The sequence below is a fragment of the Hylobates moloch genome, unplaced genomic scaffold (genome assembly GCF_009828535.3).
Source record: "Hylobates moloch isolate HMO894 unplaced genomic scaffold, HMol_V3 SCAFFOLD_2, whole genome shotgun sequence".
NCBI classification, from domain to species: domain Eukaryota; kingdom Metazoa; phylum Chordata; class Mammalia; order Primates; family Hylobatidae; genus Hylobates; species Hylobates moloch.
The window spans coordinates 129,244,468-129,270,530 of record NW_026652277.1 but is presented as its reverse complement, the minus strand read 5'-3'; the positions used below and the strand labels follow the sequence as shown (position 1 = coordinate 129,270,530).

Below are 26,063 nucleotides of genomic sequence, written 5' to 3'. Positions count from 1 at the left end.
TATGTACATTTAATACAGTAATTTTCCCTCCTGAAAAGCTGATATTAAACTGATAGGACATTTGTAATCAGTGACTTCTTAGAGAAAACATGACATTTTAAAATTCCTCTATGTGCTTTTTTTTAAAAAAAAAATCTAATGTGTCATGGAATGGGTTTGCTTCCCAAATAAACATTTGTCCTTCATTTTTGCCTTGCATCTGTAATTGTTTTAAATTTGTATATTTTGATGTGTTGTTTGGCACATCCCAGCTTCATGACTGATAAGTCTTTTATCACAGTGCTTTTCAAATTATTTGTGGTGAAGAATCAGGTTTTTTTCCCCTGATACTTCTTTAAAATACATTAAAAATGAATTACTAGAAAAATGAAATAAATGAAATGAGAATAACTGACAAAATAGTAATACAACCTCCATTTTTAAAAATTATTTTATTTAACAGGTATAGAATTTCCCTGTCAGACTGCTGTAAGAGTTTCTAAATGCTAAGTTTTGAGCTTTGTAGTTGTCTTGTTGCATAGCTGTAGCAAACAGCTAGTTCATAGATGGCATTTGAGTAGCACTGTAGAGATCTTTTTAGCAATATAAAAAGACTAATTCATTTCTTCTTAAAATCTTTTTGTCCTGTGTCAAAATTATTATTCGTATTTCCTTTCAGTTTGACTATTTCTGTGATATATTGTGTAAATCATTTTTCATCACTATTTTTAATCCTTTTATGTCACTTCAGTTTTAAACCCATCTGAAGATATTTTAACAGGGAGATTTTAAACAAAGGTTTTTTTTTGTTTTTTTTGTTTTTTTTTTTTGGTTTTTGTGTTTGAGACAGAGTCTCGCTCCGTTGCCCAGGCCAGAGTGCTCTGGCGCGATCTCAGCTCACTGCAACCTCCGCCTCCTTGGTTCAAGCAATTCTCCTGCCTTAGCCTCCCGAGTGACTGAGATTACATTCGCGTACCACACGTCCAGCTAATTTTGAATTTTTAGAAGAGATGGGGTTTCACCATGTCGGTCTGGCTTGTTTCGAACTCCTGACCTCAAGTGATCCGCCTGCCTCAGCCTCCCAAAGTGCTAGGATTATAGGTGTGAGCCACTGCGCTCAGCCAACAAAATTTGCTATAATTGAGGTTGGATTTTGCTTTTTACTCTTGTAATTTTATATTTTTACAATAACTTGGCTGGGTGCCGTGGCTCATGCCTGTAATCACAGCACTTTGGGAGGCTGAGGCAGGTGGATCACCTGAGGTCAAGAGTTTGAGACCAGCCTGGCCAACATGGCAAAATCCCGTCTCTACTAAAAGTGCAAAAATTAGCTGGACGTGATGGTGCATGCCTGTAATCCTGGCTACTTAGGGGGCTGAGGCAGGAGAATCACTTGAAACCGGGAGGCAGAGGTTGCAGTGAGCTGAGATCGCGCCATTGCACTCTAGCTCAACAAGAGAAACTCCATCTCAAAAAAAAAAAAAAACCAAATAAATAAAAATAACTTTATTTTACCCTTTCCTTTAGTGTGTGGCTTTTGCAGCATAGACCGTTTTATTTGTTTTCCTTTTTTTTTTTCAAGACCGAGTCTTGCTGTGTCACCCGGGCTGGAGTGCAGTGGTGTGATCATGGCTCACAGCAACCTCTGCCTCCCGGGTTCAAGCAATTCTTCTGCCTCAGCCTCCCGAGTAGCTGGGGCTATAGGCACATGCTGCCATGTCCAGCTAGTTTTTTGTATTTTAGTAGAGATGGGGTTTCACTGTGTTGCCCAGGCTGGTCTTGAACTCCTGAGCTCAGGCAGTCCACCTGTCTAGGCCTCCTAAAGTGCAAGGGTTACAGGCGTGAGCCACCATGCCTGGCCATGTTTTCCTTTTTGGAAAACATTGATAACAGAACTCATTTTAAAAAGCGTATGTACCAAAATGTAGTTTTTTTTATTGTTGTTTCTATTCATTTCTTTTTTCTTATTTCCTAAGAGTTCCATTTATATCTTAGACTGCATATAAGTCTGTCTTTTTATTTCTTCCTCTATGTATGTTATTGAGAACACACAGCATATACTTTTCACATTTTTTCTGTTTCTAAATGTAAATTATCACAGATTCTTTCCTTTGGCATTTTTAAGAAGATGTTTTGTCTATGCTGCTGAATGTTTGTTTAGGTCCCATTCCATACATATCTGTCTATGAACAAGGGCTATTTTTCCAGGCTTAGTGTTTGCCAGTAGGTAGGGTATGGCAAGTTCACTTTAATCATCTTTATTTTCTGCTTATAAAAAGATAGAATTGCCTTCCCTAGCATAAAGAACTAATGATCGTATACGACCCACTTAGATGAAAACATTCATTTAGTGTACCTCTACTGGATTGAGGTTTAAGGTTTTTTCCGCTTTTCTCATTGCACGGTTCTCTGGTATATGGGAACTAACATATTTATGGATAACCTGAAACAGTGTTTTGTTTTGTTTTTAAATTTGTTATTTATTTATTTATTTATTTTACCAGAACGTTGCATGAAAGCCTCCAGGTTGTTAAAGGCCCTTAGGACTTTTAGTGATTTAATCAGTGATGGGAGCTAATTCATTTATTTAGATTTTGGATGCTATTTAACATGCCAGGATTAAGACAGCTATGCTGCGTCAATTATGTTGATATTGGTTGTTTTTAGAGTAGATGAACAGAGGTATTAAGTGAGAGAGTATGACCTTAGATGTCTTAGAAAATTTTTAATAGGGGACTGGTTTCTGTTGGAGCAGACCGTGTCCCCAAGGTAGAGAATAGAGTTATACAGTAAGTCCTCGCTTAATGTCCATGACAGGTTCTTGGAAATTGTGACTTTAAGTGAAATGACATATAATGAAACCATTTTTTTCTCATTGTTATAATAAAATGAAGTTGAACAAAATGTCATTTGGAGATCTGCTACAAAGTTTTTCTTAAAGTTTAGGTTTCCAAGAACCTATCGACAAAGTTAAGTGAAAATTTACTGTATGTCTTAAATATTTTAGTGAAAAATTGGGAGAAGGATTATTCTGTATTTCATCAATTCTGAGAAGTATATTTTCCCTCCTTGTGCATCTCAGTAATTGGGATATGTCTTACAATCAGTAGTGGACCATATTTACTTAACAGCACTTTTCTTAGAACAAAAATTAATGATGTCATAATCACTAGCATCTTGGATTCAGTGAAATATATTAATAGTTGTTTAGCTTAGTGCCATTCTAAATTGCATCTCTTTATTTGTTGTAACATTAACCTTTCTTCTCTTCGGACAGTTTGGGCCTTGGGTTAACTTCCTAGCTTTGTTCACTTGGAAGCTTGATAAGGTAGAATATCGGTTGTATAACCAAGCACAATTGCTTATGGTAATAATGACTCATGATTACGAAATTGCGTAAGGACCAGAGGAGGACTGTGAATGAATTGTAAATACTGGTAGTTACACCGTTAACAGCTTTGGACTTCCCTGAGTTTGATAACTCTTGCAACTAAGCAAATCTGTTGCTGAAGCTCAGGAAGCTATGCCTAGGAGACTGGAGATATTGGTTGCTATTTGGTACCTGTAAGCTAGAGTAGCTACTGCAAGGACCTTATGCTCTCATTCTCTTACACTTGATCTGCCACCTGAGAGGGCCAAAGAGACTAGCCCCCGAATTGCAGTGAGGACTCCTGCCTGACATGTTAAGTATAACCAACCTGTTTGGGTTATGTGAGTCTCGGTGTCTAGTTAGGCCTAACGGGGTGTTGTACTTACATTCTGTGGCTTTATTTATTTTGTTTTTAATATTTGCTGAGTGAATCTATATTTACTATTCGTCATAAGAATTTTAAATTATAAATATGAGCACATCTCTACTAAGTAATGCCAAATTGTTTTCCAAAGTGATCATACCAACCTATACTCCCACCAGAAGTGTGAGTTTCTGATGTTCCACATCTTCACCAATATTTAGGATTGTGAGACTTAAGTTTTAAATTAGGAATTAATTTAAAACATCTCATTGTGGGTTTGTACATTTTTCATCACTAGTGAGAGATTGAGTTTTTCCATATGTTTGTAGCCTACTCGTTCTATAAAATACTGAGAGATGTGTTGAAGTCTCCAACTTAATAGATTAATCTATTTCTCTTTCCAGTTCTATCAGTTTTTGCTTCATGTATTTTGAAAGTTTGTTAGATCCATATGTATTTCAGATTGGTATGCCTTTCTGGCGGAACAGCCTCTTTATCTCTGGTAATATTCCTTGTTCTGAAATCTTCTTTGCCTTGTATTAATATAACCACTTCAGCTTTCTTTTGATTGGTATTTACATGGTATATCATGTCAAAAACTGAAGTTTGCCACGAATTTCATAGATGCTAGCAATAGACATGAGATTTCCATCTCTCCATTTTATCACTTATTAATAAGGAGTAACTGGGGAGATGGTTGCAGGCCAGATACTGAGAAGCAGGTTCAAAGGCAACTACCTCAACAGAGACCCATGGAGAATTGTCTCCCGACATATTTTTTCTGTTTTTGTTTTTTGTTTTACTTTCACTTTTAACCTATCTGTATCTTTACACTTAATATGGGTTTCTTATAGGCAGCATATAGATGGGCTTACTTGTTTATCCAGTCTGATAATCTCTGTCTTTCATTTTGACATGTCTCTTTTATTTAGTGTGTTTAGATTGTTTATATTTATCGACATTGGTAATATGGTTGGATTAAAATCTACCACCGTGCTATCTGGTTTATGTTAGTCTATCTGTTCTTTTTTTCTTTTGGATTACTTGGATTTAAAAAAAAAAAATTCCATTTCTCTCCGCTGTTTGCTTATTTATTTATATCTCTTTCTGAAATTTGCTTAGTGGTTGCCCTAGGGTTTGCTATATATTTGTAATTAATCACAGTTTTCTTGATACAATAATACATAGCTTTATATGTAGTATTAGTAGGACCTTATAGTTCTATACTCCCATTTCTCCTCTTCATCTTTTGTGTTTTTGTTGTCATACATTTTACTTACATATATATGCAATCAACATACAATACATTACTGCTCTAAGACTTTACAGTATATTGCTATAGATTTTATTGAACTGTTCATGTAGGTTATAATAAATCTATTTTTAAAAAATGTCTTCAATAATAAATTAGCTTACTGTAACTTTTACTTTATTAACTTCTTAGTTTTTTAAACTTTTTGACTCATAGTAACTTAGCTTAAAATGAATACATTGTACAGCTGTACAAAAGTATGTCCTCATTCTGTAAGCTTTTTTCTATTTAAAAATTTTTAATTTTTACTTTTAAAACTTTTGTTAAAAACTAAGACACAAATACATTAGCCCTAGGCCCACAGAGAGTCAAGCTATAAATATCACTGTCTTCCACTTCCACATCTTGTCTGGAAGGTCTTCAGGGAAAATTACACACATGGAACTGCCATCTCCTATGATAACAATTCCTTCTTCTGTAATATCTCCTGAAGGACTTACCTGAGGCTGTTTTACAGTTAACTTTCCTTTTTATGTAAGTAGGAGTACATTCTAAAATAATGATAAAGTATATAATAAATACATAAGCTAGTAACTGTTACCATGATCAAGTATTATGTACTTAACATAATTGTATATGCTATACTTTTATACAACTGGCAGCGTAGGTTTGTTTACACCAGCTTCACCACAAACACATGAGTAACTCATTGTATTACAATGTTAGTACAACTAGGATGTCCCTAGGTGATAGGAATTTTTCAGCTTCATTATAATCTTATGGGACCACCATTATATATGTGGCCCCTTGTCGATTAAATATCATTATGCAGTACATGACTGCATTTTTGCTTTAGAGACAGTTATCTTTTAGAGCAATTGCAAATAAGAAAAATATGAAGTTTTGTATTTACTTTCATTTATACCGTTTATACTGTTGTTCATGTCTTTGTATAGATCCAAGTTTTCTGTCTGGTATCATTCTGTCTACCTGAAGAACTTTTAACATTTCTTATAGGCCAAGTCTGCTAATAATAAATTATTTTTTTTCTCTCAAAAAGACTTTATTTTTCTAAAATATTCTTGCTGAATATAGAATTCTGGATTGCCTTTTTGTTCTTTCAGTACTTAAAAGATGTCACTGTACTGTTTGTTATATGGCTTTTACATATATATTTTTATTTGAATTAAATTTTTTTTCTTTTTCCGCTTTTATTTTAGATTCCGGGTGTACCTTGCAGGTTTGTTACAAAGCTATATTGCATAATGCTGAGGTTTGAAGTACGATTGAACCCGCCACCTAGGAAGTGAGCAGAGTACTCAATAGGTAGTTTTTCCATCCTTGCCTCCCTCTCCCATCTTGTATTCTCCAGTGTCTATTTGTTCCCATCTTAATGTCCATATGTACTCACTGTTTGGCTGCCACTTGTAAGTGAGAACATGTGGTATTTGGTTTTCTGTTTCTCCATTAGTTTGCTTAGGATAATGGCCCCCAACTGCATCCGTGTTGTTGCAAAGGACATGATTTTGTTCTTTCTGTGGCTGTGTAGTATTCCATGGTGTATACGTACCACATTTTCTTTATCTCATTTACTGTTGATGGACACCTGTGTTGATTCCATGTCTTTGCTGTTGTGAATAGTGCTGTGGTGAACACATGGGTGCATGTGTCTTTTTGGTAGAATGATATATTTTTCTTTGGGTATATACCCAGTAATGGGATTGCTAGGTTAAATAGTAGTTCTATTTTGTGTTCTTTTAGAAATCTCCAAGCTGCTCTCCACAGTGGCTGAACTAAGTTACGTTCCCACCAATAGTGTAAAAGTGTTCCCTTTTCTCAACAGCCCCACTGAGATCTGTTATTTATTGACTTTTTAACAAAAGCTATTCTGACTGGTATGAGACAGTATTTCAATTGTGGTTTTGATTTGCATTTCTCTGATGATTAGTGATGAGCATTTTTTCAATATGTTTTTTGGCCACTTGTATGTCTTCTTTTGAGAAGTGTCTGTTCATGTCCTTTGCTTACATTTTAATGGGATTATTTGTTTTTTACTTGTTGATTTAAGTTCCTTATAAATTCTGGATATTAGGCCTTTGTCATAGTTTATGAATTTTTTCTTCCATTCTGTAGATTATCTGTTTACTCTGTTAATAGTTTCTCTTGCTGTATAGAAGCTCTTAGGTCCTACTTGTCAGTTTTTGGTTTTGTTGCAATTGTTTTTGAGCACTTAGCCATAAATTCTTCGACAGGGCTGATGTCGAGAAAAGTATTTCCTAGGTTTTCTTCTAGGATTTTTGTAGTTTTAGGTCTTACAGTTATGTTTTTAATCCATCTTGAGTTAATTTTTGTATATGGTGATAGGTAAGAGTCCAGTTTCATTCTTCTGCATATGGCTAGCCAGTTATCCCAGCACCATATATTGAATAGGGAGTTTTTCCTCATTGCTTATTTTTGTCAGCTTTGTTGAACATCAGATGGTTGTAGGTGTGTGGCTTTATTTCTGGGTTCTCTATTCTGTTTTATTGGTCCATTTATCCTTTTTGTACCAGTACCATGCTGTTTTGGTTACTGTAGCTTTGTAGTGTAGTTTGAAGTTGAGTAATGTGATGCCTCCGGGTTTTTTCTTTTTGGTTAGGATTGCTTTAGCTGTTTGGGCTCTTTTTTGGTTCCATATGAATTTTAGAACAGTTTTTTCTGATTCTGTGAAAAATGATATTGGTAATTTGATAGGAATAATGCTGAATCTGCAAATTACTTTGGGCAGTATAGTCATTTTAATGATACTGATTCTTCCAATCCATGAGCATGAAATATGTTTCCATTTGTGTGTGTCATTTCTGATTCTTTAAGCAGTGTTTTGTAGTTCTTGTAGACATCTTTCACTACTTTCACTAGATGTATTCCTAGGTATTTTCTTTTTTGTGTGGCTCTTGTAAATGGAATTGTGTTCTTGATTTGGCTCTTAGCCTGAAGGTTATTGTTATGTAGAAATGCTACTGATTTTTTACATTGATTTTTGTATCCTAAAACTTGACTGAAGTTGTTTATCAGTTCAAGGAGCCTTTTGGCGGAGTCTTTAGAGCTTTCTGGTATAGAATTATACCATTAGCAAAGAAAGATAGTTTGACTTCTTCTTTTCCTATTTGGATACCTTTTATTTCTTTTTCTTGCATGTTTACTCTGGCTAGGACTTCCATTACTATGTTGAGTAAGAGTGATGAAAGTGAGCATCATTGTCTTCTTCCATTTCTCAAGGAGAATGTTTCTAGGCTTTGCCCATCCAGTATCATGTTGACTGTGGGTGTGTCATAAATGGCTCTTAGATATATTCCTTTGATACTTAGTTTATTGAGGGGTTTTATCATGAAGGGATGTTGGATTTTATCAAAAGCTTTTTCTGCTTCTATTGAGATGGTTATATCGTTTTTCTTTTTAATTCTGTTTATGTGGTGAATCACAATGATTGATTTGCATATGTTGAACCAACCTTGCATCCCAGGAATAAAGTCTACTTGATTATGGTGAATTAAGTTTTAGATGTGCTGATGGATTTGGTTTGCTGGTATTTTGTTGAGATTTTTTGCATCTATTACATATTTTTGTCATTTGTCTTTGATTCTTTGCATTTAGTGTCCTTTGTTCATTTAATTTATTTTTCTTTTGGCTGTCTTTAAGAATTTCTCTATGATGTATCTTTATTTTGAATGTGATGTGTCTGTTTTGTTGGTTTGTTTGGTCTTCTCTGAGTTTTTTGGTTCTGTGGTTTAGCATCTTTTATTTAATTTGGAAAATTCTTAGCCATTATCTCTTCATGTATTTCATTTGACCTGTTCTCTCTTCTTCTCTTTCTGTGATTTCAATTGCAGGTATATGGGCCATTTAATAATTGTCTCATTGCTCTTGTATGCTTTGTTCTGCTTTCATTTTTGTTTTTTTAATACTTGTTTTTTTTTTCTAACGTGATGAGATTTTTCAGGGAGATTACCTTGATGATAACGGTTATTGTTGCTGTTCCTGAAGCATCAATTATTTCAAAAGATGAAGCTATATTTTAGAGACACAGGCTTCTTGAGATCTTTCAGATTATTAGTAAAATATAAGTTTATGATAATCTTTTTCCCAACTAAAAGCAATGTGCTTAGATTTAGGGACCATGAGATAATAGCCTGGGGTTGTGGCTATTGTTGTGAAGATAAAATGTAATGTAATAACTCTAATGACTTATGAACTAAGCTATGTTTTTAGTTTTCTATATCAAAATATTTTCTTATTTTTCTGTTAGATCACTTGAATGTCATTTGATTGTCTTCTGAATTATGCTCGTTATTATACTGTTATATATTTAATTTGGAATAAAGAGTATTACCTATTATCAAGTAGCTAGACCTAGATGTTTTTATTTTTCTCTCCTATAACTATGTAGAATTAAATAGACTTGAGGTACAATACAATTAAGGAATTAACAATAATTTTTTTTTTTCTGGAGTGTGTTAACTTGAGTTTATGTTAAGAAAGTGGTTTGGAAGTATAAATTGGATGCCTTTTAAAGAAAGATTTTTGTAATGCATAAAATATTTAAGACCACTAAAAGGTAATAAACTGAATTAGTATAAACAAAACAAACTTAAAACTTGGAAATATCAAAGTGTAGAGATTTTTTTGAGTAGATTCAGACTTTTTGAACTACTAAAAGTGATGAATGAGAGTTATTCTGGTTTCCTCTTAAAATTATATGGTAGTCAAGTGAAATGAATATTACCTGCAAAGGAAAGCAAGATACGCTTCTATTAAATTTACATCAATTCAGGTGTGTCAGATTTACCAAAGATTCTTTGGGTATGTCTGATTCCAGTGTCTAAAAGTTTAATCATAGAAAACCTTATATTTGAAATCTGAAGTTTAATATTGTGGAATGAGTATTACTATCTGAGAAAAGATTGTTTTGGGGCAACTAGTTATTATATGCATTTTTAAATGTGATCTCTGCTTTACCTAATAGGATTCATTGTCATGGTACATTATACTCTACAGAGAGGAAAGTGTTTTGTTTGACCCATGTTTCAGTAGCTGGCAGATTTTGAGATGGGGACATCTCCAAGTTGATATTGGAGAACAGCCACAAGAAAAGACAAGGAGCCAAATCCATGAAGCATTTGCTTTTTTGGCAGAAAGCCTCAGTATTTATATACAGATTTTTTCTTTAAAATTGAAGTAAACTGGATTATGGACAGTTTCTTGTTTAGTGTGTTAAATTCCCACTACATCCCCAGCACGTACTTGAGAACAGAGGGTCAAGCTTCTGTTGACAACTGTTAACTCTTTCTGGCACTCCTTTTGCAGTTGTAGAACAGGAACAAGGAATTGTTTTTCCTCTGGTAGAAAGGAAGACTGACTCTAAAATTACTTAAAGGTATAGTTGTGTGTTGCTTAACGACAGGGATATGTTCTGAGAAATGCATTGGTAGGCGATTTTGTCATTGTGTGAACATCATGGAGTATACTACACAAACCTAGAAAAAATACATATAAATAAAAATATATTTGTATATTACATTAGAAAACTAAATGTCCCAGCACCATTACTGAATATCAGCCATTTCCCCTACTTGATCTGCAGTGTCAATATCAAGTGCCATATATGAGGTTTCGATATGATGCTCTGTTATAATCTTAAGGAACCACCATTGCATGTGCATTCCATCTTGACTGAAACATTGTTATGTGGCACAGGATTGTAATTGGAGCCCTGATTCCACACACCCACACATATATGAAAGAAAAGTGAAAATGGCATTGTGTTCTTTTATCCTAATATGTTTTTCTCAATAATTTTTAATACATTATGGGGCTTTGGTAGATATTTACTGAAGAAGAGAAATTATTTCTTCTTATTTAATCATAAACAGGTGACAATCACTTACATGTAGATTGTGGACTTTCAAGTCCATTCTCTGTCCATTTCCATGGTTACTGCTTTAATTTAGGTGTCATTATTTTTGCATGGATCATCATAATAACCTCTCAGTTTGTCTCTAACTTTACCTGTTTTCAAATTCAGCCCTTATATATTTTAGATTATAGCCCTGGCCTATAATCTAAAATAAAACTCCAGACAATATAAAGTTTTTTCATGATCGAGCACCTGCCTACCTTTTCAGCGTCATCTTCTGCTTCTTCCTCAAGCACTTTGCTTTTCAGTCTGAACTGCTTGCTGTTGCTCAAATGTATATACCTCATGACTTTGCATGTGCTGTTAGCTTAATGAAAGCAGGTACCTTGGCTGTCCTAGGTGTTCAGTGTCTGGTGTGGTGTCATCCCTTATGAAATGACTGAATGCCATTCCTCTGGATGGAATGGCCTTTTCTACTGGTGAATTCTTCACACTTCAAGACTGCCCTGAGACATCATCTACACTGTGAAGCCTCTCCCGACTTCCCTTAGTCATATCAGTCCTTTGTGCCACCATTGTACTTTGTATCCCTGTTAAAGCAGTTATCACATTAACTTGAAAGATTTTTTGTTTGTTTTTAACATGTCTGACTTGCCTCTTAAGAGTGTGCGTTTCATGAGGGCAGATTCAGTATGCTGCCAGTCTTTGTGTCCTTAGTGCTTACTGCCTACACATGCATTAAAAATTGGAAAAAACAGCCGGGCGCGGTGGCTCACGCCTGTAATCTCAACACTTTGGGAGGCTGAGGTGGGTGGATCACCTGAGGTTGGGAGTTTGAGACCAGTGTGACCAACATGGAGAAACCCCGTCTCTACTAAAAATACAAAATTAGCCAGGTATGGTGGTACATGCCTGTAATCCCAGCTACTTGGGAGGCTGAGGCAGGAGAATCGCTTGAACCTGGGAGGTGGAAGTGTGGTGAGCTGAGATCGTGCCATTGCATTCCAGCCTGGGCAACAAGAGCGAAACTCCGTCTCAAAAAAAATTAGAAAAAAAACTCAGGAAGGAAGGACAAATACATGATTCCACTTATATGAGATACCTACAATAGTCAAATTTATAGAGAACAAACAATAGAATAGTGTTTACCGAGGGTGGGGTGGAGGAGGAATGGGGATTTATTATTATTTAATGGGTACAGAGTTTGTTTGGGATGATGGGAAAGTTCTGGAGATGGATAATGGTGATGGTTACACAATAATGTGAATGTACTTAATGCCACTGAATTGTATACCCAAAAAGGGTTAAAATGGTAAATTTTACGTATATTTTACCACATTTAAAAAAAAGACAAAATTCATGAAGGTAAGGACCTTGGCCTGTTTACTCAGCTTTGTTTTCTGTAGTTCCTAACATTGTTTTGTTTTATTGTTAAATTGTTTTCTTTTGACATGGTAGTACTTGATTTTTTTAAATGTTTGAAATTGGGTCCAGCACAGTAGCTCAAGCCTGTAATCCCTGCACTTCAGGAAGCTAAGGCAGGAGGATTGCTTCAGGCTGGGTGTTAGAGACGCGCCTGGACAACATAGTGAGACCCTGTCTCTATTATTTAAAAAAAAAAGTTTGAAATTAAATTGTGTGTAAGCCCATGGGATATTGTCTAAGAAACCAACTCAATTTATAAAGTAAGGGAGGAAACATAGCACATAACTTTAATTTTTTTATTTTTTAGTTTTTTGAGACTGAGTCTTGCCCTGTAGCCCAGGCTGGAGTGCAATGGCATGATCTTAGCACACTGCAACCTCTGCCTCCCAGGTTCAAGCCATTCTCTTGCCTCAGCCTCCCAGGTAGCTGAGACTACAGGCATGCGCCACCACGCCTGGCTAATTTTTTTGTATTTTTAGTAGAGATGGGGTTTCACCTTGCTGGCCAGGCTGGTCTCGAACTCCTGACCTCAAGTGATCTACCCGCCTCAGCCTCCCAAAGTGCTGGGATTATAGACGTGAGCCACCGCACCCAGCCATAGCACATAACTTTAAAATATCACATATTTAAAGGAAATATTCTTGTGATAATATAAATATTAACTAAAATTAATAACTAAAGTGGTTGTCACCTGCTACTAAGCAGTATATAGTGGTAAAAGAGAGGCAGTATGGCATTGTGAGACTTCAGGCTTGGTAAGGTCAAAAAGTCTTTTTCACCTGCTTAGAATGATCTTCCTATCCAAGTCCAGGATGACTGGGGAGCAGTATAACTTTGAGTATCTCTTATGTTCTAGATAATCTCATTTGAGCCCACTACGTCTCCATGAAATGGAGATACCTCTATTTTCCTATAAGGAAAGCATACGTGCTATTGAATACTATCAACCTGGCATAATTGCAAACCCAGTTGATATATATGTGTGAGTACACACGTGTACATTAGAACTTCTAATAAAGTCGTTCTGTGAGACTAAATTTGCAAAATAATTTATTTGGAAACAGCTTAAAATGGGGTCTTATTTTTACCTAAGAGTGTGTGATGGATGGAGTAGGTCTGGGGTGGTGCCTAGAAATATGTTGATGCCTGTGATTTAGGTAACCCTTAGAATCTACTGTAAGAAATACTGTTTTGATAAAGCAGGTGATATTTTGGATTGATGAAGGTCTCTTTTAGAATCAGATTGTTCTTATTATTGAATGGTTAAAATATATATTTATACATTACATTACTATATATTAAAATATGTAAAGAATGACATTGTTTTTTGTCTTGACTGCATAATTCTTGTCAATTTCTTGCTCTTTCCAGTGATTTCCACATTTTTACTTTCCTACCTATTACTATTTTCTGTCAGGTGTTGATAAATTCTGGTGAGTGACAGGTAATATGAGGGGCAAATATTTTTATTCCCCTGTTCTTTTTCTTTAATCACTTTTATTGAGGTATAATTTACATATAGTAAAATGGACCAATTAGATGAGTTATGACAAACGTATGCCGTCATATAACCATCATCACCACAGTCATGGTGTATAAAATATGTCTATCACCCTAAAAAGTTACCTTGTGCTCCTTTTAGTAAAACCTCTGTCGCTATTCCTGGTCCCTCACAACCACTTATCTGCTACATCACTGTAATCACTTATAGTTTTGCCATTTCTAGAATTTCATATAAATGGAACCATGTGTTATGTAGTTAAGTGTCATCCACATTGTCGTATGAATTAATTTTTTTTTAATTGCAGAGTTGTATTCCATTATATGGATATACCATTCACTGGGTGCTGAACATTTGGATTGTTTCCAGTTTGAGCTATTATGAATAAAGTATTTATGTACAAGTCTCTGTGATTATATACTTTCATTTCTCTTATAAATACTTAGGAGTGGGATTGTTGGGTTAAATGGTAAGTTTACTTCATAAGAAACAGCCAGATTTTTTTTCCCAGTGTGGCTGTACCATTTTGCATTAGCTCCAACAACTTATGGGAGGTCCAGTTTCTCCTACCCTCTCCAGCGTTTGTTTATATTCAGTCTTTTAAAATTCTGTCTTTTCTAATGAAAGTGTAATGATATCTCATTGTGGTTTTAATTTTCATTTCCCTAAGGTCTAAGAATCTGAACATCTTTTTATGTGTGTATTTGCCATTCACCTATCTTCTTTGGTGAAGTATCCAAATCTTTTTTACAAAATTGAGTTGTTTTTCTTCTTGTTGAGTTGAAAGGGTTCTTTATTTATTCTGGACTCAAGTCCTTTATCAGATACATGTTTTGCAGATATTTTCTCCCAATCTGTAGCTTGCATTCTTATTTTTCTAGTGGTATCTTTTGAAGAATAAAGGTTTTAAACTATGATAAAGTGCAATTTATCTTTTTTTTTTTCCTTTCGTGATTCATACTTTTTGGTGACCTAAAAAATCTTTGCCTAACCTAAAATATCAAATGTTTTCTGTTTTCTTGTAGAAGTTTATGTCCTCTGTTCTTACCAGATTGTGGTTTGATTTCTAAGTTATCATTAGGTACTTCTTTTTAGAAGTATTAATGGAGATTATTTTGATAGGCTTTTTAAGCTGTGAGGTAGCTTTATAAAAATTCCCTTCAGTATTGGGCCCAAAATTTGCTTTAAATATAGGCAGAGTATCAGTAGAAGGCAACACAGAGCTATTCTGCGCCCTAGGATTTTAATTTCTGACCTCCTGGTTATAGTTGGTATCTGCCCAGGGATAATTGCTCTTAGGGTGACACTTCTAACATGTAAGCCAGCCTGTCAAAAGTGTACCTAAAAGTTCTCTTTCAGTCATTTTCTGAGTTACTGATAGGAACATAGGTTCTGTGTGAATCAGACCTGAGAGGATTATGAATGTTATAGAATGCCTTTTGTTAGGGAATTTAAGCCCAGTAGAAGTTGGGAAAGTGACAGATTTATATAAATACGAGTGACAAAACCAGTTAAAATGTTCTGACTCAACTCGAAATATGTTGGACTATATAATAAATATAATATTGTGAGATATTCTGAACTAGACTCAACTCTGCTCTGGCTTTCCTTCCTTGTAATTCCATTACTTGGACCCTTTCCCCCTTTTCTTCTGTGGCCTCTGGCAATTTGGCTTCTTACACTTAGAACTTAACTAACACCCAGCTCAGACCCACGGCATCCCCTTACACTTCTTGAAGAACTGTGAACCTATAATGTTTTTTATGGAAACTCATTATGATTCTGTCTCCTTTCTGCCTTATCACATGTGTGGAATAAATTTCATAAACAAATAGCTTCTCTGGTTCTTTCTGTTGTGAGCTGACTAGGATAGTTTATAGGTAATACCTCATACCACTTTTCTGCATAACACAGACTGGTTGGTTGTCTTTCCCAGCCAAAACAGCATAAGCAACAGATTGGACAAAAGCAGATACGATAACCCAGCTTTCTCTTCTGAAACCCAGACGTTAGAGTGATTTACAAAAATGTAAAACAATTTCTGTCTTTTCACAGTTTTTTTCTTTAATTATCCAAATGTGCAGCTTTTCTCATTACTTTCTTCCTCTGCATAATATATAATAGTTTGCTCTTGTAGTACCATTTTAAGCCCATACTTTTCTACCTTTTTTATTTTGTTTTTTTTGGTAATTGTATATAGCACTTACCCTCCACTGCAGGAACTTAAATTATACATACATAAGCCTGCTTAAAGTTGTAACATAGGATACTAATGTTTTGTTCTTTTTTTTTTTTTTGAGACAGGGTCTTGCTCTGTCACCCAGGCTGGAGTGCAATGGCACAAGCATGGCTCACTGCAGCCTCGGATTCCTGGGCTCAAGCAGTCCTCCCATCTCAGCCTCCTGAATAGCTGGAACAACAGGTGCGCACCACTGTGCCTGGCTAATGTTTTAATTTTTAGTAGAGATGGGGTCTCACAATGTTGCCCAGGCTGGGCTCTAACTCCTGGCCTCAAGCATTTCTCCTGTCTCAGCCTCCCAAAGAGCTGAGATTACAGGCATGAGCCACCACACCCGCACCCAGCCTTGTTCATGTATTTTCAGGCTTTTTCTGTGCTTCATTGGATGGTTTCTATGGCTTTGTCTTCCAGTTTATTAATCTTTAATTCTGGCATTTCTGATATATTCTTAGTTCTACTCACATTTTTCCTCTTCATTTATTTTTCATCCTTTATGAGATGAAAATTTTGATTTATGTTTATTGTCCGCATCTCTAATATATTCAGGCATTCTTCTACTTCTTGAACATATAGTTTACAGTTGCAATAACTATTTTAATATCTTTGCTTACTAATTCCATCATCTGTATCATTTCCTGGCTTGTTTCTGTTGCTACATTTTTTTCCTCATTATGGGTCATATTGTTCTGTTTATTACATGCCTAGTTTTTTTCACTGGATGCCAGACATGGATTTTACCTTGTGTTCTGGATATCGTTGTATTTTTAGAAATATTCTTGAGCTTTATTCTGGGACACTGTTATTTGGAAATAGTGTAATCCTTTCAAGTCTTTTTATGCTTAGTTGGGTGGGAACAGAACAAACTTAACTAGGGCTAATTTTGCCGATCTACTGAGTCAATAATCTTACGATTATTCTACTCGATGTCTTGTGAAGTATGTTTCCTTCTTAGATGAAACATTAAGTTATTTCTGCTACTGTGTGAGCCCTTGGGATTGTTCCCTCTGCCCATTTTAGTTACTTATTTTTCTGCTTTAGGTACATTCCTCATAAAGCATGTGCTGATACTTTCAGTAAAACCTTGAGGGAACCCTCTGCAGATCTACTCCTGTCTGTCTCTTTGCAGTTTCTCTTCTGGTATTCTACCAGGCAAATTCTAACAAGCATGGCCTTCAACTTTGTTTCCTCAACTTGGAGATTGCCAGCTTCCACCTGGGTTTCTTATCCCTCTGCTCCATAGAAGCTCTAAGTGGGGAGCTATTGAAGAAGGACTTACAATGTTTGTTTCCCGTCTCTCAGGGATTATTGTCCTATGCTGGCCAATGTCTAATATGTAAAGACCATTGATTTACATGCTTTTCTGTTTATTTGTTATTTCAGGCAGTGGGTAAATTTATTCCCTATTACTTCACCTTGACTCAAAACCCTGCCTACTCATTTTTAAAGTTTAGGCTCAAGCATTAAATCGTCTCCAAAGTGTTTCATATTCCATTTTCTATTCCGGAATGATTTGTTTGCAAAGACCACAAGCTCTTTCAAAAAAGCTGTTAATTGGTCAGGTGTGGTGGCTCATGCCTGTAATCCCATTCAGCACTTTGGGAGGCCGGGGCAGGAAGATTGCTTGAGGCAAGATTGCTTGAGGAGTCTCTAACTCCTCAAGCAGGAGTTAGAGACCAGCCTGGGCAACATACCAAGACCTCATCTTTATTAAAAATTAAAAAAAAAAAAAAAAGCCAAGTGTGGTGGTGTGCTCCTGTAGTCCCAGACACTCGAGAGGCTGAGGTGAAAGGATCATTTAATCCTGGGAGGTTGAGGCTACAGTGAACCGTGATTGTGCCATGGCACTCCAGCCTGGGTGACAGAGTTAGACCCTGTCTCGGAAAGAAAAGAAAATGGCCAGGCACAGTGGCTCACGCCTGTAATCCCAGCACTTTCGGAGGCCAAGGCAGGTGGATCACTTGAGCCCAGAATTTCAAGACCAGCCTGGGCAACCCCATCTTTCCAAAAAATACAAAAATTAGCCGGGTGTGGTGGCACGTTCCTGTGGTCCCAGCTACTCAGGAGGCTGAGGTGGATCATCTGAGCCTAGGAGGTAGAGGTTGCAGTGAGCCAAGATTGTTATATGCCAGCCTGGGCAACAGAGCAAGACCTTGTCTCAAAAAAAAAAAAAAAAAGAAAATCTCTAATAAAAAGGGGATTTATTATTACAGTATATGGAAATCTCACAGATCTTCGTTGCATGGTATAAACAAGTCTCATTTCTCTTCCATTGTTTTCTCTGCAGACCAGTTTTCACACAGTTCTTCCCATTTGCCTTTGGCTCTCACTTGCCTGTTAGGGTATTAACTGTGGCCTTAACTCAACATGACCATTCAGCTCTAGTCCTTATACTGGATTGTTGGATTCCTTATTTATATGAACAGCCCCAAGGAGCCAGAAAATTCATATCTTGGGTGAACAGAGTTCAATACTTACATGATAGTGTTCCATGATTCATAATACAATTAAAGTAAAATTTTTAATTAAAAAAATTTTAAAGTAAGGATTTTGTGTGGGAAATAACCTATGAATTCTAACTTAGTAAGTTGAGTCTCAATACTCAACACAGTGTTTGTACAGTAGTAGAGACATTTGGTTAAGTTTTTTGCTTATTAAATAATATGATTCATCAATAAACATTTATAGAGCATCTATTATGTATCAAGTACTGCCCAGAGCTTGTATTCTGAAAGAGGAGTTGACCAGCTATAGTCTGTGAGCCAAATCCAGTCCAACCACCTATTTTTCTAAGTAAAACTTTATTGGATCACTGCCCCTCACATTGATTACTTATAATTGCTGTTGTCATGCTTCAGCAGGAGGTAGTTGCACCAGAGGTTCACTGTGACCCACAGAGCCTAAAATATTTGCCATTTGTCCTGTTACACCTTATGCCAACCCCTGACATAAGGTGAATTTTTTTTTAATGTGAAAAGGTTAACAACTTTTTACACGGTGAAAACCATCTTTAATCAGGTCTTAGACTTTGACGAAAATTAATAGAGGTTAAATTACTTTCCTTAGGGTCCTGACATTTGAAGTTTTTGGTTTTATTTGCTCATTAAGACCACAGGTTTGTTTTGTCTCTTTATTAATTTCTAGTTAGTGAGATTGCATTTTTCTCTGTAAGTGTTTTCTAATAGCAAGCATTTGAAAGTTGGAGTTGAAATAATCTTACACGAGGGCATCCAGGTTTACTGGTGATTCAGAACACATATGGTATGGTATTTGGTAAGAGGCTAAAGGCTAAGTTTTGCGGCCACCCGTATTAAGTCTTTTGCAAACCATCAGGTGTATTCTGTAATTTTCGCAATAAACAGATTTTTTTCCTTCAGTATGCTAAAATAAAGACTAATATATTTTGGGATGGTAGGTATAGTTGAAAATTAACTGTTTTCAAATATAAAAAACACCAAAGCTCAGGAAATACCATCTGAGTCTAATTATACTTGTGAGATTAGTGATCAGTATGTAGTTCTTGTGTCTTCATGGTTGTCATTAGTTAAGGTAAAGAAGTCTCATATAGATTTACACGAAGTTTATTCATCCTTCAAGTCTCTGCTACTATACAAAGAGTAGATGTATTCATTTTTAATATATGCCTATCTCTTTAAAATGCCATAGCCACTAATCTCAGTATCAAATACTAGATTCTCCTAAGGCTTTACAAAAGGAGATTCCCACTGAAGGGAATTTGTGGAAGAAAAGTAGAGTCCCTGTGATTTGGGAGTTTTTTGTTTGTTTGTTTGTTTTGAGACAGAGTCTTGCTCCGTCGCTCAGGCTGGAGTGCAGTGGCGTGGTCTTGGCTCACTGCAACCTCTGCCTCCCAGGTTGAAGCAGTTCTCCTGTTTCAACCTCCTGAGTAGCTGGGACTACAGGCACCTGCCAACTTGCCCGGCTAATTTTTGTATTTTTAGTAGAAATGGGGTTTCACCTTGTTGGTCAGGTTGGTCTCGAACTCCTGACCTCAGGTGATCCACCCGCCTCGGCCTCCCAAAGTGCTGGGATTATAGGCATGAGCCAGCCACCGTGCCCAGCTGATTTGGGAGTTTTTATAACTAAAGTCACTTCATCCCAGTTTGTTGAGATGTTCCTAATTTACACTAGCGTTATTATTAATAGGAACCACCTTTATTCTCAACAATCCAGTTTGTACAAGAAATTATATTGTCACTCTATTAATAGAATCATATTGACTATAGAGCAGCAGGATCTGTTTTAAAATTTAGCATTTAACCAACCTCAGCATTTAACTGTTAACTCTCATGGGAGTTGGTGGATTGATGACCACAAGACAGCACAATTGTTAAAATGAAACTTAACTCAAACACAGGCCCATCTGACAGTAAAGGGCTACATTATGTATGTCTGTACAGCACAAAATCATTTGAATCCCCACAGCTGAAAATGAACTTTTTATGTTGTGTAAAGGGACTTCCTCAGTCTCTCTCCATTGTTCTTTTCTAGGCTTATTTCCCATTTTTCTTTCTCTTTACCATGAATCTTATATTTCAGTCCCACTCATATGCTTGGCATTTCCTGAATATATCCTATGCTTTGTCTAACCCCCATACCTTTGCTTAAACTGTTCCCTCTGTTTTTTTGTCTGCTGTACCTTTTCCAGCCTCCTTTTCCTATGTCTGTTAAATTCCTACCCATCCTTTAAAGACCGGTGTAAATAACACTTCTATGAATCCTTTCTTGCCACATCCATTCCAATTAGTTTCTCTTTTTAAAAAAGGGGGGCTCCCTAAGCATTTTGTTTCCATCTATGTCTTGCAGTATAACTTTTTGCAACAACCCCATCCCCAGCTCTTTAAAAGTAGAGGTTATACTTAATTCATTTTGAAATCCACATTACCTTTATAAAGCCTTGTACACACTTAGGTGTTCAGTAAAAACATACGGTGAATTGTTGGTATATCCCCCTAATTTATTTAGAATAACCAGAAAATATTTTAAAAATGGTTTTCTTTGTAAGGTTTTAAGAGTAACTTTACTCCAATTTCTAAATATATTTAATACTTTTAATTTTCTTTATTTTACCTGTTTTTTAAAAAAATTACAACTTATATTTTAGATTCAGGGGTACATATTCAGGTTTGTTACATGGGTATATTGCATGATGCTGAGGCTTGGGACATGATTGACCCCCGTTACCCAGGTAGTGAGCATGGCACCCAATGATTACTTAATCCTTGCCCCCCTCTCTACCTTTCTATTAGTTCCCACTGTCTATTGTTGCCACCTGCATTCTTGTTAACACTTTTTTCTTCAGATAGAAGTATATTCTCATTGAGTTTTTAAATCGACCCCAAAAGTTTTTGTTTCTCCTTCCCTTCCAAGGCAGTTTGCCACATGCCAAGAGCTTCTTAGATTTCTCTCCTGTTGCCGTCTTATTATCTGTAGTTGATTCTTGAAAACGATGAGGTGATCGGTTGCTTGACTGCCTAGGTTAGTTCTCTGGGTTAATCATTGCCTTCCATAAATCTCCTTTGCTTTGGCCACTATACTTCTGGGGAAGAAGTAGTATGAACAGTATTCAGTTCTCTTTGCCAGTTGAGGAAAATATACCTTAAACATTAACCTGCTTTGTGAAATTTTTCTAATGACAAAAAAGACAAATTAGCAGATGACATTATAGCCCTGGCATTTTTTTCCTTTCAAATACGTCTAATTTTATTGTACTGGAGTAGAGAAAGCTTACACCAAGCAACTAACCCGTTAGGCATTTTATCTTGGCTGTATCAAAAAGTTTTGTTTTGAGTGAAAGAAGTTAGTAGGAATTTTCAGAACGTAAAACCTAAAGGTTGATTATCATTGGATATATTACCAGTTCTACTTTCCTTTTCTTCCTTTTCTGTGGAAATGGCCCCATCATATTCTTTCACCATTTTTCTTTTGGGTTGCTATCTTTCTTACTGATTTGTAGGAGTTCTTTATATATTCTGGATACTGATCATTTGTGGTTAAGTGTATTGGAAACATCTCTTTCAGGTCTTTGTCTTTTAATTTATGGTATTCATGGCCATTTTAATTTAAAGTCATAGCTTTTTCTTTTGTAGGTTAAGCCTTTTATGCCTGTTTTAAAAAATCTCCTCTAGACAGAGACTTTAAAAATATTTTGTATATACTTGGATTTGAATCTATCTGGATTGATTTCTTGGGCAGTATGATTTTGGAAATCTAACCCTACCTTTTTTCCCAGATTGATAACCAGTTGGTCTAGCACTATGCAATGGGCAATCGATTCCTTTTCCACAAATCTATAGTTTTATGAACCTGTGTTTTTAACCAATACTTCCTAATCTGCCAGTAGATGTTTGAAGGCCTGTCTACATGATACATTTCCATGTCAGTTACCATTGTTATACATACTTTGTTAATTCTCTGTTGTTTGCGCATATTTTATAGAGGGAATGGAACATGGACAATAATGGTCCTCTGTTTTCTGTTTGGTTTGGAATATTTAAAATCCGTTCTCTGTGACCTCAGCTTTGGGAGATAGAATTAACTCCTTTTTATAAAACAATTAAGAATTTCTGGCCTATACTATTAAAGTCATGTATCAGACTGAAGGATAGCATCTCTTCTAAATTCCTCCATGAAATGAATAAATGAACAGCCTTTGGCTGAATGGTAAGCTGTATATGGACGGGTTGAGACCCTATGAGGCCAATTTTCAGTGAAAGGATAGCTACTGAAAACCATAAATTAAGCAACTACCAAAGTTTGCACACATCTGCAAAATATGAACATTTTGTCTGTTCAGAGTATTGAGACCTTCTTGAATACATCAGGCATTCAGTAGAAATTCCAGAAAGGCCACATCTTATGAGTAGGGATAATGTCTTAGCGTAAAGGCTTTCCTGGACCTGCACTAACAAAATTTAAAAACGAGGCTGAAAACAATCAGATTGATCTGCAAGTAAATTAGTTGCCTGCTGGGACAAACCTTTCTTGAAAGGAAGACAATAAAATCCACATATAAGCAGGTATCTACAATGCCCACCATCTATTTAAAAATTAGTAGATATGGCCGGGCGCAGTGGATCACAAGGTCAGAAGTTTGAGACCAGCCTGGCCAATATGGTGAAACCTCGTCTCTACTAAAAATACAAAAATTAGCTGGGCAAGGTGGCGGCGCCTGTAGTCCCAGCTACTCGGAAGGCTGAGGCAGGAGAATGGCTTGAACCCAGGAAGCGGAGGTTGCAGTGAGCCACTCACTCCAGCCTGGGTGACAGAGAAAGACTCTGTCTGAAAAAAAAAAAAAATTACTAGATATATAAAGAAGTAGGCAAATGTAATCTATAAAAAGGAGAAAGTCTTGTGAATAAAAACAGACCCAGAATGCAATATGTGATCAAATTCAAGGAAAAGGACTTTAAAATAGGTATTATAAGTGTGTTTAGTAATTTTAATGAAAACACAATAGAACAAAACCTATAAATAACAACACAACCAGCCTGAGCGACAAAGTGAGATCCTGTCCCAGAAACAAAAAATACCACCACAGATCCTAAACAGGACACACATACACCATAATTGAATTGTTGCAAATTAATAAAAATTTTTAAAGCAGCCAAGAAAAATCTCTCAAACGATATACAGGGAAATCATCATAAGAACAACTACTGAAAGAGATGTAGTTAATAAGACAACCGATAAGGTAGAATTGAATCTAAAATTTTTTCAGGCCAAAAGAGAGCAGGTTAGGGAAAAAAATGAGCAATGAATAAGCAGGAAAAATAGAAAACAAAATGGCAAGACATAACCTCAAACCTTATTACTTAAATAATTGGATTAGTTTTACGTGGTCTTATTATTCTAACTTAAAATGCAAAGCACTACCATATGCAGCTCATAAGAATCATACTTAATATATAGACAGTTTGAAAGTAAAACAGTGGAGAAATGTACTCTGCAAGGAAAAGTCACTAGGAACACTGGAGTATCTAAAGATCAGGCAAACTAGACTTCCTGGTAAGACGTATTATCAGAATTAAAGAGGGATATTTCAAAATGATAAAAAGTTCAAGTTTTCGAAAAGACAAAAAGTTCAAAAAACTTGATGCAATACTGACATCAAGGGAGAACATAAGGGAGAACTAAAGAGAGAAAAAGATAAAGCTAGTGTTACAATTGGAGACTTCAACAGTCCTCTTTCAGCGTTTGGTGAAGCAAGTAGGTAGAAAATCAATAAGTATATGAAACACTTGAACAACACTGTCAACCAACTCAGTCTAATTGACATTTTTAGAACCCTACACCTACCTAATAATTTCAGAATACACATTATTTACAAGGTCACATGTAACATTGGCCAAGGGAAACCACCAGCGCCGTAACCAACTCAGGGAAAGGGAAGTATCTAACTCCAGCCCCCTTTATTCTTCCTGTTTCACCTGAGTGGGGGGAAAAGCTGAAAATCACTTGTGACAGTCACACCCCAGGGGCACAGGCCCACTTAAAGACTGAAACATAATCAAAGGACTATAGAACACTTTATCTTCTCCCCATACCCTACATCAGCAGGCTCTTCCCCTCCCTTCATGTCAGCAGGCTCCTGTATAATTACAGAAGATTACAGCTGAAAGAACTGCAAGGCTTAGACTCACACTATGTAAAGAGTTTCTAGGGAAACCCAAAGACAGTATGAGACAAAAACAAGGACAGTAGAGAAAATATTAGCCTCCAACCCTGTAACTACAGCAAATAGTAAACACGACAGTCTTAACTCCTAGCTAGATAGGTCAGAGATTTTGGAATTGTCAGATTGATAATTTAAAATAATGATGAGTAACATGGTAAGGTCTGTAATAAAAAATGTAGACAACATACAAGAACAGATGAGTGGCTGGACGTGGTAGCTCGCACCTGTAATCTCAGCACTTTGGGAAGCGAGGTGGGAGAATCGCTTGAGCCCAGGAATTCAAGACCAGCCTGGGCAACATAGTGAGACCTCGTCTCTATAAAAAATAAAATTAGCTGGGTGTGGTGGCATATGCGCTTGTAGTCCCAGCCATTTGGGAGGCTGAGGTGGGAGAATTGTCTGAGCCCATGAGGTCAAGGCTGCAGTGAGCCAAGATCATGCCACTGCATTCCAGCCTGAGTGACAGAGCGAGACCCTGTCTCAAAAACAACAACAACAACAACAACAACAATAACAAAAAGAACAGATGGATAATGGAGGCATAGGGATTGGAATTGTAAGAAAAGGAAATGCTAGAAATAAAATCTATAACAAATGAAGAATACCTTTGATGGGCTCTTCAGAAGAACAAAATAAATATTTGAAGTAATAATGACTGAGAATTTTCCAAAATTAAACACCTATGCATATCATATTCAAACTGCAGGAAACCAAAGATAAAGAGAAAATTTTGAAAGAAACCAGAGGCAAAAAAACCCACCTTCCTTATATGTGAAGAAAGCAAAAATTACATCGGACTTCTGTTCACAAACCATGCAAGCAAGAAGAGAGAGGAGTGAAATGTTTAAAGTGTTGAAAGAAAAACACCACCAACCTCGAATTATTCTGTATGCAGTGAAATTATCCTTCAAAATGAAAGAGAAATAAAAAACTTCCTCAGACAAACATTGAGGGAATCTGTTGCCAGTAAGAAATGTTACTTGCCTTATAAGAAATGTTAGAAGTTCTCCAGAGAAAAGGAACATGATATAGGTGAGAAACTTGGATCTACATAAAGAAAAGTAGAGTATTAGAAAAGGAATAAGTAAAGGTAAAATCTTTTATTTTCTTGTTCTTAATTGATAGGTAACTGTTCAAAATAATAATAGCAGTAATGCATTCAGTTATAGCTTAGGGATAAGTGAAATTAATGGCAGCAATTTTATAAGGGACAAGAGGGCTGTCCCTTACAAGTAATCGCGGTTTTGGACCAGGAATTTTAAATCATTATAACTAGGCTGAGACACGTCTTTATTAATCAAAATAGGAACCATTATAATCAACACATTTTTGCCAAAAGAAATAAGTT

The 26,063-nt window shown here is 36.1% G+C and overlaps 1 protein-coding gene across 6 annotated transcripts in view; it reads left to right on the top strand.

Moving 5' to 3' along the window:
* REV3L (REV3 like, DNA directed polymerase zeta catalytic subunit) overlaps nucleotides 1–26,063 on the top strand; it is a 186,639-nt gene that overhangs the window by 16,785 nt on the left and 143,791 nt on the right. Inside the window, exon 2 of one of the 6 annotated variants that reach the window (XM_058435485.1) lies at nucleotides 6,186–6,271. The exons of 4 other annotated variants lie outside the window; for them this stretch is intronic. The gene's annotated coding sequence lies outside the window, so the exon portion shown is untranslated. Of the gene's footprint in view, nucleotides 1–6,185; nucleotides 6,272–24,860; nucleotides 25,748–26,063 lie in introns of those variants that run through there. One more of the 6 variants, XM_058435486.1, reaches the window with a different exon arrangement.